The sequence below is a fragment of the Nicotiana tabacum genome, chromosome 17 (assembly GCF_000715075.1).
Source record: "Nicotiana tabacum cultivar K326 chromosome 17, ASM71507v2, whole genome shotgun sequence".
Lineage (NCBI taxonomy): Eukaryota > Viridiplantae > Streptophyta > Magnoliopsida > Solanales > Solanaceae > Nicotiana > Nicotiana tabacum.
This window is the reverse complement of record NC_134096.1, coordinates 152,183,049-152,197,003: the sequence shown is the minus strand read 5'-3', so window position 1 is coordinate 152,197,003 and position 13,955 is coordinate 152,183,049.

The following is a 13,955-nucleotide window of genomic DNA, read 5'->3' as shown; positions in this document are numbered from 1 at the left end:
AAACCTTCCAACCCTCTTTGTAGTTATTGTTCATGATCTTTAATATTTGTAACTTCCAAGGTAACATGATTAACTTGCTTTATATATTTTCAAAGATGATCTCATTTCTTTGGGTCCTACATTAGTTTGCTCACGACGCAATTTTATTTACGAAAATATATGGTGTAACAATCTCTTACAAACTTCATAAATCTATCAAGGTCCGGAGGAATTTCCGTTGGTGGTAGCGGAAAAGTTGCTTGGTCATCGCCACTTCCGGGCAAAGCAACATCCTCCGCTAGTTCAGCTAGCATTTCTTTGTAAGGTTCGTCTTCATCTGGTTATGATTCAGCAAGTCCAAAATTTCTTCTTTCCGACCGGATCCAATCTCTGAAAAGTACTGATTTTTCCAAACTCTCCCTCATAGACGCTCTATAATCACCGAGTTGAAGTCTTGCTTGACTGAAAGCGCTCTCTGATGCCACTGTTGAAGCTTGAATAGTTAAAATATCTCGGGCCATCCTTGAAAGAACCGGAAAGTGTTTTTCTTTGTCCTTCCACCATTCCAAAAGATTAAAGGAACCGTCGGGATTCACTTCTTCAATTTCCTGCGATAAATAAACTTCAAGCTCATTTAGTTGTGAAAAATCACTACTACTAGAACCTTGAGAACCCCTAAACCCTGCCCAAGCACTAAGTGATCTTACTCCCGCAGTTCTTTTAGATGATTGAGAATCAGAAGAAGAATGAGTTGGAATATTTGGTCTAGCATGATTTAATGCAACTTGATAAGTATTAAAAATAGTTTGAGCATTTATTCTAATTGAGGCTATTGTTTCTGGAAGTTGAGACAATTCCTCATCTTTTAGTGCTAAACCATTATAAACAGTTTCATACCAAAAATGAGGACCTCCTAATTTCATACAAGGATTTAACAAAGCAGAAACACCATAAATAGGGGGAATAGGGAAAAAATATTTTTTAAACTTTTTTCTCATAGAATCAATAGCAAGTTTATAAATTTCCCCACCCTCTGAAAAATGAGCAAACAAATTTGCAAGTTCTGCAATATAAACTAAACAGTTAGAAATAGTAGGATAATATTGCCCAAAAAATTTATTTGTAGCAATATGAAATTTTTTTAAAAGTTCTACAAGTATTTTAACATTAGCCCAATCCCCATTTGTAAGGTACTCATCATCGTCACTTACATGTGCATTAAATGTTGAGTTTATGGGGTTTCTATATTCATATGCAACAACCAAACTTTCATACATGTAATTCCATCTAGTTGGACAAGGTTTAGGAACCTTTCTTTCTCTTAGGCCAAATTCATCGCATCTTTTAAAATATTCGCTAAGTCTACTTCTACGGTTTGAATAAAAAAGCCAGTTAAGAGCCATTTTAACCTTTTTAATTTCAATATTTAAAATTCTTATACCATCACCCACAATTAAATGGTAAATATGACAAATACATCTAACATGAAAAATATCACTAAATGTAGGATTTAGCGCTGTGGTAAGCAAGGCTATAGCATTTGTGTTACTAGTAGCATTATCCATTGAAATTGACATTATTTTATCACTAATGCAAAAATATCTACAAATATCTATAACTGTGCTAGCAATAAACTGCCATGTGTAACGTGAATTAATTATTCTATAAGAAATAATGTGCTTTTGCATTATCCAATCCTCATCAATCCAATGACTGGTAACAGTAAGGTAATCATAGTCATTACCACTTCTACCAATATCAGTTGTAATAGCAACACGATAATTTATATGAGTAAATAAATAGCGCAAATATTGTTCATATTCATGATTATATTTATAAATATCGCTCTACCAATATCATTTGTGCGAGGAAAACCTTTATAAGTAGGATTAAAAAATTTTCTAATATAATGCACAAAGTTAGGATCAGAAGGAAAACTATAGGATAAACACATAACAGTTACCATTTTTGTCAATTCTTCCCGATCTTTTTTTGGATCATAATATAAAATACTACCGGTAACAGTGTTAATTCCCGGTTGAAATTGATTTGAACTGGTACTAGGGTCAACCTGACTAGGAGTAGGTAGACTTTTCCCCTCGGCCAAAGCTTTCAGACGAAGATATCTCACTTTATCTTGAGGGTGTTTCATTATGTGTCTAGCCAAAGTTCCTGTCCCCCCCCCCCCCCCCCCGCGATCCAAAATATTTAAAAACTAACTCCGTGCCACAAGTTTTACACTTAGCCTTATTTTCTGGAATTAGTTGAGTAAAAAAATGGCCAAACGGGAGATGTTTCTGTCCGTTTGCTAGGTTGTCTAGAAAAAGTAGGGGCAGTAACAGGAGTATTAAATGGAGCATCATTTGGATTAGCAGGGTTATCACTACTTGGGTTAACATCAGGAGCATGACTAGTTGGTGTATCATCATCCGGTTGAGTTTCATCAAAATCTATTTCCTCGTCATCATTTTCATCAATAGTTGGATTAGAATAAAGAGCATTTATTAATTCATGGTCTAATTGTTCACCAGATATAATATTATGGCAAAATTGACTTTCAGTAAATTATAATAAACTATTATCTCTATCAAGAATAGCAGGTGTAGGACGTATATGGAGTTTGGTTCGGGGAGCCCGGTGCAGTGGGGAAGGAACAGATTGAGCACTACATTCGTCACTCTTTGATTTTTCGTTATTTTTACCAAAAAGTTTTTTAAGGAAGCCATCTTAATTAATAAAGTAATAGAAAATAAATAAATAAAACAAACAAAATTATAATATTAAAACTTAAGAGTTGGAACGAGTTTACCGAATTGACGAACAACTTGTTGGAAATTGATTATCGTTGAAGACTTCAATTCACCAACTTCACAATTGTTTCACAAATTGTAACAATAAAGTAAGCAATAGTAGCAATTATAGAAGAAAATTAGAGAGAGATTGTGATAGATTGATGATTTTGTAAGAAAAAATGAAAGAATGATGGGGTATTTATAGTTGAAAATAGGGAAAAAGTATAATTATAAAAAGTTTGGAATTAAAACAAAGTTGGGGGGGTTAAATGACTATTTTATAAATAGCCAACGGCTATTTTTGACAGCCCAACGGCTATATTTTTAAAAAAATATAAAAAAAATAAATTTTTTTAAAAAAAAAAGCCGTTGGGACCATTTGGCCCGCTAAGGGACCGGGCCGGTCCCGGGCCTGACGAGCCCAAATCATAGGACCGGCCCAGGCCCGCTAAAACCGGGTCAAACGGTCCTGGCCCGTTTAACACGTTTGGCCTGCGGTCCCGGGCCTGGACCGGCTCACTTGCCACCCTTAATTAGCGTATATTGATGGTATTATACTGATTGTGAATAGATTTGGAGCATTTGGAGGCCGAGTCCAGAGGCAAGAGCATTGCGAGGTAGAGATTTGATCGGTTTGAGGTAAGTAACGATTGTAAATCTAGTCCTGAGGATATGAAACCCCAGATTTCGTATCATTCTATTATTTTGAAGTGACGCACATGCTAGGTGACGGGCGTGTGGGCGTGCACTGTTGGGGATTTGTGACTTGGTCCGTCCCGTAACAACTGTAAAGTTGCATACTTTGTTGAAACCATTTGATACTTATATGTTTTAGAAAGAATTTCTGTAAATTGGGCTGAATGCCATGCTTGGGCCTTGCGCCAATGTTGTTTGGACCCTTAGGGGCTGTTCTTATCATCCTCTCACTGTTTTCGATTGAAAATCTATACTCAGTCATGTTTATATTTGTTTACCGCATAACTCAGTTTTATGACTCTATTTTGATGCATATAAATATTTTGGGCCGAATGCCCTGTTTTATTGAAATGCCCGAGGGCCTGATTTGTGAGGATGAGTGTGGATCGGGGCTGCCCGCCTGCAGCATACTTTATTATTATCGCACGTGAGTTATCTGTGCAGATTATAGCGTTTGGGCTAAAGGAGCCCCTCCGGAGTCTGTACACACCCCCAGTGAGCGCAGGTACCTACTGAGTGCGAGTGCCGAGTGCTGAGTGACTGGGAGGCATGAGTGATTGTGAGGTATGCCCGAGTGGCAAGAGTGATTGTGAGGTATGCCCGAGTGGCAAGAGTGATTGTGAGGTATGCCCGAGTGGTAAGAGTGATTGTGAGCTATGCCCGAGTGGCACGAGTGACTGTGAGGTTTGCCCGAGTGGCTGTTTATGATTTCATCATTTTTGCTCACCTTTGCATTGAGCCTTTGTTTGAAAAACTATTGGAAAAATGTCTTTAAAATGATTTTTATTGGAACTGGGTTTAAACGAGATGTTTGATTCAAATCCTGATTTTTAAGAGCATGTGGTATTTTACTGAGATTTCCTGATATGAACGTTATATGCTTTATTGCTCGTCACTACTGCTCAGTCTTTATTTATTGTTGTTACTTACTGAGTTGGCGTACTCACGTTACTCCCTGCACCTTGTGTGCAGATCCAGGTGTAGCTGGACACGGTAGCGGTTATTGAGTGTTCTGGTTGCATATTTTCTTGGAGATAGCAAGGTAGTTGTTTGGCGATCGCAGCCCCTGCTCTTCTCCCTCTTATCTTCCTCTAGTTGTATTTAGTTATTTTCCGGGCTGAGTTAGCCTTGATATTGTTAGACAAATTATAGTATGTGCTCATGACTAGTGACACCCCGATGTCGGGCTTTTTCTTTTCCGCACTTCTGTTTTTCTTTGATTTGAACTCTTTTAGTGGAGGTTTTTATGTTAAATAACCTTGAAATTATCTTTGAAATGAAAATATCGTTTTGTTTTGGAAATGAGTAGGCTTGCCTAGTTCCACGATAGGCGTCATCACGACAGGGGTTAGTTTTGGGTCGTGACATACTCGTACTACACTCTGCACCTCGTGTGGAGATCCAGGTGCTTTTGGACACGGAGATTGTTAGATTTCAGAGTACTATCAGTTGGAGACTATCAAGGTAGTTATTTGGCGTCCGCTAACCTTGTCTCTCTTTCCTTCAGTTATTGTATTGTTCTATACTTTCAGACAGTGGCTTTTTATCAGCCAGATATTGTATTCATATTAGATGCTCATATACTCAGTGACACCGGGTTTTGAGAGTGATATATTTGAAATTTTGAGATTTCTTCCGCTGAATTAATTATTTTATTTTCAAATTTAAAAGAAATGGTGGTTTATTGGGATTTTTGGTTTGCCTAGTATTGAGATAGGCGCCATCACGACGGGTGAGATTTTGGGTCGTGACAAGTTGGTATCAGAGCTCTAGGTAACATAGGTCTCACGAGTCATGGGCAGGTTTAGTAGAGTTTTGTGGATCGGTACAGAGACGTCTGTACTTATCTTCGAGAGGCTGCCGAAACCTTAAGAAATTTCACTTTCTTTTCTTCTATCGTGCGGAATTGATTCGGCTTGAAATATAACTCTTTGAATTCCTTCCACGCATTTCGTATGCGCATATGACCGCTCGGTATAAGTTGTGCATCGCCAGTTTGTGATTCTATGAACAAGGTTCAAGATGTGTATTCTGTGTTTTGGTGATGGGCCAGTCTGGAGGACCAGGTTTTAGACCGCAACTTAGGCTCGGTAGCTTCAGTTGTAACATGTATATTTGGACTCATATGCCCGGTAATGTCCCTACGAGTGGAATTTATGGCTCGATGAGCGGTGGAATGGCTTTGTGATGAGAATGATGTGACTTCGGAATATGTTAGAACGATTTGAATGTGACGAGAAGTATTTCCTTGAAATGTAAAAAGGGCCATTAGGTGCTTGATTTTCATTTTGATGTGACGTACAATCCCGAGTATGAATGTTCTGAAGGATCTTTCAGTTAAATTGTGAGACAAATTAAATTCTCATGTTTTGTTAATGAGTTTAGACTCAGAAAGATTAAGTGATTGTGTAGTAATTGTGGTTGCGAAAGGGTATAACAAGATGCCAATTTGAGACTAAGCAGGTGGGTTATCTCCTACGTAGTAATATATGTAGGAGTGTTCCTTATGATGTGAATAGAGAGTTTCTTTTCTATCAACGGGGCTTTTGTGTTGAGATTTTAATTTGAATCGGGTTGAGAAAGTTGACTTGATTGTCGCGAGAATAAATGCTAACTTAGCGGATGATTGAGGTATTTTATGGTGGGTGTTGCATAAGCTTGAGAAGAATTTTTGTTGAACTGACTGCAGTATTATGGCAGTAATAAAGTATGGGTATTATGAATTATCGAGTGTTTTATTCTATGGCTTTGAGCCAATTGGGGGAGTGTGTTATTGAAAATTCAATTCATGGTCATATGTTTAAAATTTAGTTTTGGTCTGAAACATACTTGTAGGTTAGTTATGACTTTCATAGGTTGAGATCGAGGGTGACTCGAATAAGGATATTCCTGGATACGGGTTATATTAAACATATGAATATATGAAAATCATGAAAAGAGTGAGTTGAAGGATGTAGTGCACACGAAGTAGGAATCTAATTAGTGGTGTTAAGGTTGGGGTACTTCTTTGGGTGTTGTTGTGCTAATGGGGCATGTGTCTTTCGGCCCGTTTGGGTGGTGCAATAGATATTTGAGCATAGTGGATGACTCCTGAGGAAGTTCCAATGGATTCAAGATTAATATGTAACAATTGAGAATTTTTGGCGGATTTGTTTATGGCTAAAATATGAGATTTAAGTTGGATAGTGTCGAGACTTGTGCCATTTTTGTATATCATTAGGAATTTTATATTTCGGTATCAGGAAGGTGAACGAAACGGCCTTAGACTCAAATAAGGTATTTTCAGAGTGGGTGTTTTGGTTGTGGTATTTATAAGGGTAATTATGATGTGGAGAGACTCTACAGATGTTTTGGTGGCAATAATCTTGGGTTTTGGTGACCTACGTGGTTTGGTCGAGTTAGAGGAATTTAGTTCTAATAGATTACTTATGTGCAGATGGATTTCAAAGTGTTGTTGACGGTTTGAAGCGGATATTTTCTACTGGTGTGGGAAACATATTGTATATTGTGATTTCCTCCTGGAAGGAAGCGAGAGAAAGGTTTCTAACTAACCGGGTATGTAATTTTTCGGTGACTCAGAGTTGATAATGAGATTCTTGTGCCTTTCACATGGTAGATGTGGTGTGTTGTGCGGGATTTAGATTCACACGGATAAGGTGGCAGTTCATTCTTGAAAGAAAGATCACGAATTTTGGACAGAATGGTCAGTTTCAGATATTTAGAGGAATGTTATAACTGCCCGAGGATCCCTAAGAAAGGTGCGCATTTCAGAAGGCGCGTTGTGTTTTGACTTACGGATGTTCATCGATATTGCAGTACCCACCTGGGTTATAGACTGCTAATATTCAAATTATTTCTATGTGTCACGAAAGAATTATGAAAGTATTCCTCATAGGAAGATCACGAAAGGAGGACGTGTTAGTCATTATAGTGCTGGAGTTGGGATTAGTTACGGTGATTCATGTGTTTGATGAATTTGGAGGCTGGGAGTTCTCAGAAGTATATTATTTCAGGTTGCGGCCTATTTGAGGTGAGTATTTTATTTTTACTCAGTGGAGGCAGTAGTTGCGTTAATTATTTGTGATAGCTACGCGCTATAACTGTGCATATATGTGAGGTTTGAGCCAATGTGCGGGCATCAGGGCAAGTACTCATACTCGAAAGAATGCTTAGGCTATGATATGCCTAGAGTTGACTGTTAAGCGTAAAGTTATAACGTTTCTCGTGTTCTTATCTCTGTTGAGAACTATCTAGGCTACATTTGAGGTTTCAAAGAGTTTAATTCCCCTGAATAAATGGGGCAGTTACTATTTTTGTTTAACTTGCCAATTTGAAGTGTGACACCAGACTTTCCACATGCTTACGCTATGGCGTGTTATTTATACTAGTCCAGGAGCATCTGAATCTTATTTCATTTATCACATACATGTGTACTTATTTGATTTCTCCTCCATGATATGCTTGGACTGGAAGCCTGTGACCATGCCTGGCGGATTACGTTATTGGCACATGAGTTGTCCGTGTGGATCCATATACTGATGTTTTTGGCTCGTGAGTTGTCCATGCGGGTTCAGATATTGCTACAATAGCACGTGAGTTGTCCGTGTGAGTGATGTTAATGTGAGCTCTAAAAGAGCTGGTTACTGTTATTAAACATGTGTGTATCAGTTGTACAATATATAATGAGATTATAGCATTACAGTTGTGGTAGTGCTTGTTGAACTTACAATATTGTTCTCTACTTTGAGACATTTTCCATTTTTGGGTACAAAGTTGCGCAGTTGTGGATTAAGTTGTATTGGTGTGGCATGTTAATAGGATAGTTGTGTTTAATAATATAAGGTCATTGGACCTATAATGGATACTATCAGGTTGGATTTCGGTATATTGGGAGGATAATATTGAAGGTCGTCTTAGAAAGTGATTATATCTGGGACTATGGTTTCGGCTGGATACAGCTTGTTCATACTTATACAGTGTGTAGATGTGAGATTCGGGTATTGAAAAGAATTCTGGATGTTAGAAATTTGGCTCCATGATTTTTGGGCTAAGGTTAAATTAATGATTTTCAGTTATGTTGTGTGGTCAGGCCTATATAGAATAGGGTGACGTGAGATCACCCCCGGGTATGTACGTGGTAAGATGAAATAGTGATGTGGGGGCTTGGAAACAACTCCTGGCACGTTCGAGGATGAGCGTATGTTTAAGTGAGGGAGATTGTAACGACCTGACCGGTCGTTTTGAGCATTTGCGCTCCTTTCAACTATTTGAAGTATTGAATAACTTCCTACGAGGTATTATGACTTGTGTAAATTATCGGTTTTGGTTTTAAGGTATTTCGGAATTAGCTTGGAAGAATGAACTTTCATGTTGGAAGCTTAAGTTGAAATAGTTGACTGGATATTGACTTATGTGTAAACGACCTCGAATTTAAATTTTTATGATTTCAATAGCTCCATATGGTAATTTTAAACTTAGGAGCGTGTCCGAAAAATTATTTAGAGGTCCGTAGTGGACATTCCTACAAGAAGTTATGACTAAATTACCAAAGTCTGGAAAAATGCGATTCTGCGACCAATTCTGCGATCGTAGAACCATTATACGATCGCAGAAGTAGTTATGCGACCGCAAAATGGTCGCAAACCTGTCCAGTGAAGCCCATTTCTAGGCATCGATTTTGTGGTGCATTTTTCGACACGCATACCCATTCTGCGGTCCATTATGCGACCGTAGACCTGCTTTCGGAGAGTTAATTTTTTTATTTTCATAACCCGATCCCATTTTGATAAATAGGCTTTGGGACTCATTTTGGAGCAAAAATCTGATATTTTTAGAGAGAAGGGAGAGTGTTCTAGAGAGAGGAAGAAGCTCAAGTGCTTTGTTCATCAAGATCTTGTTCAAGCTTTGAAATCCAAAAAGGAAATATCACAAGATCTTCACCCAAGAGGTAAGGTTCTAACCCCTAGTCTTCAATTTCGAGTTTGTGTAAAGATGGGTGATTAAGAGTATGATTCTTAGGTGTAATAGTATCATTTATACATATCAATAAGGTTTATGGAAAGATTGTTGAGTTCAAATGGGTATAGACTGGGTTGAAAATGGTAGAAATCTTCAAAGACTTTAACTTAAGATTTGAGGGTCAGTTGATGTCGGAATTTGGTGAAATTTGTATGGTTAGACTCGTGGTTGGATGGGCGTTCATATTTTGTAACTTTTGTTGGGTTCCGAGACGTGGACTCCACGGGTAATTTTTGAGTTAATTTCGGATTTTATTGGAATAATTAGTATTTCCTTATGGGATTAATTACAATAATTGGTATTGATTGAATCGAATTAATTGTGCCTACATACAAGGCTTTCGGAGACCAATTCTCGTGGCAAGGGCATAGCAGAATAAAGAATTTCATGGGTTGAGGTAAGTAACACTTCTAAAGTTGGTTCTAAGGGTATGAATCCCCGAATTTGGTATGATATAAATTGTTTGGAGGTGACATACACGATAGGTGACGAGCATGTGGACGTGCACCATATAAATTGTGTCTTGAATAAATCCTGTGCAGTTGTAAAATTAATGAATCATGTTATTATCTAAACATTCTACACGTGTTAGAGAAATTGAGTTGAGGCTCCTATTAAAGATCATGTTTAGGCTATGTGCCAATATTTTGGAACCCATGGGGTCGGGTTGTTTTTGAATTAATTGTTCAAAAATATATATTTCACACTCGGTAATAATTGTCCATTGTGAGGATATTTATGGGATTGAGCTGCGCAACGCAACAGGCCATTTGGCTTTATATATGTTATTATTAAATGGATCAGGGCTGCCCGCCTGCAGCAGAACAGGATGGCTTTATACATTATTATTGTTCTGGATCGGGGCTGCCTGCCTGCAGCAGGCCTTATAGGCTTTACTATTTTATGGATCCGGGCTGCCCGCCTGCAGCAGGCCTTACAGGCTTTGTTATTATACGGATCGGGACTGCCCGCCTGTAGTAGGCCATATTAGCTTTGTATTACGCTTGGGCTGAAGGAGCCCCTCCGGGGTCTGTACACACCCCCAGTGAGCGTAGATGATCATCGATATTAGGGATGGACTTCCCAGGGCATGGACTTGCCTTACTTATTTGTATTGTAATGAGTTATGTGGACATGGATCTTGTCAGTATCATTTATTTTTAGAGATAAATTATCTCAGGGCTGGATTGGCCTTATACGGTACTGGGTGACTGATTGTCAGTCGATGTGCATATATATACGGGTTGGAACACCCCAGGGCTGGATTGGCCATAAACAGTACCAAGTGACCGGATAATTTGTGACCAGTATTTACTTGAGGTCTTTCTACTGAGATGTCATATGCCTCATATCATGCAGTATTGATCTATTTCACTTGTACTGAGTTTACTGTTGAACTTGAAAGCATGCCTATATTTCTGTACCATTGTTTTTACTGGACTGTACCTGTGGAGCTCATCATTTCTTTCAGCCCAGAGATTAGTCTTATTACTTATTAAGTTCGTTGTACTCATACTACACTCTGCACCTCGTGTGCAGATTTAGGTTATTTCGGACACAGAGATTGTTTGATTTCAGAGTACTATCAGTTGGAGACTATCAAGGTAGTTGTTTGGCGTCCGCTGACCTTGTCTATCTTTTCTTCAGTTATTTTACTGTTCTATAATTTCAGACAGTGGCCTTTTATCAGTCAGACATTGTATTCATATTAGATGCTTATGTACTCAGTGACACCAGATTTTGGAAGTGATATATTTGAAATTTTGAGATTTCTTCCGCTGAATTAATTATTTCGTTTTCAAATGTAAAAGAAATGGTGGTTTATTGGGATTTTTGGTTTGCCAAGTATTTAGATAGGCGCCATCACGACAGGTGAGATTTTGGGTCATGACAAATTATTTTTATGTGATATATGTGATATACAAGATAAACATGTTAGAAGAATGTTGAGTTTCGTTTTCATGTCACATGCTTGTCCGTTAGATAATTTTGAATTATTTATTGCATGTGATGTAAATTAATTTAGGACTAAGCATGTACACAATTTGAACAAAATTCATGTGCTATAAAAAATTTGATCATAATGTTATTAAAAGTTGTTTTAGTAACAATTCTCTCTTGCTAAAAATTTGAGTTCTTATATAATATAATATAAGATATTTTATTGTAAATCTATCCATCAAAATAAATAATTTTGTTTATTTTTTGTTTATAAGGAGCGGCCTAACAACTAGGAGACTTATAGTTCGAGAATATATTTAAATTATTTATTACATTAGATGTATGGATTGAATAAATTATTTAATTTTTACACTAGACGCCTGGACTACCTAGGGAGTATAAAATTTAATAAGTTCTTTGCTTTCATGATGGTTGAACTCAACTGTGTCAATAGGATCGACCTGACTACCAGGGGACTATTTGACATAGAGCTATTTTAGAAAATTATATGGGGATACAATTAGTAAGAGTACCTACCTTTAAAATATATGTGGAAAATGACTTGACTTCCAAGGAGCTCATATATATTGTTAAAGGATTTCTTTACTCCGCTAAAAGAAATAAAGATTTCTTAAATTATAATGAGGGTAAATAGTTTAAAATAATTAGTGAAAATATCATTTATATAAAAGTCCATGTCTTTATGATACTTGTAAATATATTGTTATATTATTGCCTTTTCTTTTCTATATTTTAGATTTCTCAATATGTATGTTATATCACTGCGTGAAATACTTGAGACCAACAAGTTGGTAGGACCAAACTTTGATGACTGGTATAGAAATTTGGGAATTGTTCTCATGCATGAAAAACTCATTGATGTGATCAATAAGCCTGCAAAGATAATCCCACCAGAGAATGATGTTCAAGGCACCAAGGTTTATCAAAAACACTTGGAAGAATGCCTTGCTATTAAACGCATCATTCTCGCTTCTCTGAGTTCTAAACTCCAGAGGAAACATCAGAATATGGATCCAACTGCAATCATTGAACATTTTAAGAAGATGGTTGATACATAGTTGGACATTGGAAACTCTCCAGTTGGACCCCATGTCAATCATGTGATTGATCTTACCGAAGAACATAAGAAGTTGGGGTACAAGCTTGGTAAAGAGCTTTCTAAAGATTTGATCTTGCAGTTAGTATATGATGCTGAATCTTTTCACTGTAAGAAGAAAGGGCATTGGAAGAGAAACTGCAAGGAGTATCTTGCAATTCTAAAGGACAAGAAACAAGGTGAGACATTAATGAAAAATATTTTCAAGGTTTCTTTAGCTACTACTAATTCTTCACTGTGGGTATTAGATATTGGTATTTGCAATATGTTGCAATAATTTAAGATAAGTAAGAGACTAAAGAAAGGAGAAAATAATCTACAAGTTGGAAATGGTGCAAAAGTTGCAGCTATAGCTATAGGATCAATTTCTTTAGTAATGCCTACGGGCAAAGTACTTATGTTGGATGATTGTTATTACGTTCCTAAATTTGTTTCGAACATAATTTCAGCTTCTATGTTAGACAAACGTGGTTTTTGCATTATTATAGGCAATGGTATTTGCTCCATTTATTATGGTGATAATTTATATGTGAATGGCTATCTCCAACATGATGTTTATGTCTTACCTAATGTGAATGCTAATTCGATTATGCATGTTTCAAGTCTTAAGAGAAAAAGAGATGATCATGTAAATCATACATACCTTTGGCATTGTAGGCTTGGTCATATTTGAGAGAAAAGAATTAATAAGTTGTACAAAGAAGGGTACTTTGATAAGTATGATTTTGAATCATATCCAACTTGTGAATCTTGTCTCAAAGGAAAAATGACCAAATTTCCATTTACTGGAAGTGGAGAAAGAGCATCTGAATTATTGGGACTAATTCATACAGATGTTTGTGAGCCCATGAAAATTCAAGCTAGAGGTGAATATTCTTACTTCATCAACTTCACTGATGATATGTCAAGATATGAATTTGTGTATCTTATGAAACACAAATCCGAATCTTTTGAAATGCTCAAAAGGTTCCGTAGTGAAGTTGAGAAACAGACTGGTAAAAGTATCAAAATACTAAGGTCTGATAGAGGTGAAGAATATCTTAGTGAAGATTTACTAGGTATCTCAAAGAAAATGGGATTCTCTCCCAGTGGACACCTCCAAGAACATCACAACACAATGGTGTGTCTGAAAGGAGAAATCGAACCTTATTAGATATGGTGAGATCTATGATGGGGTTCACTGATCTTCCAATAAATTGATGGGGATATGCTTTGGAAGTAGCAACATACTTACTTAATAAATTTCCTACTAAGTCAGTCTCTACAACATCATATGAGATATGGAAAGGACGTAAGCCTAACCTTCAACATATCAAAGTTTGGGGTTGTCCAGCTTATGTTAAGAGACTGCAGTCGGATAAACTTGACTCAAGATGTGATAAGTGTAGGTTCATTGAGTATCCCAAAGAAAT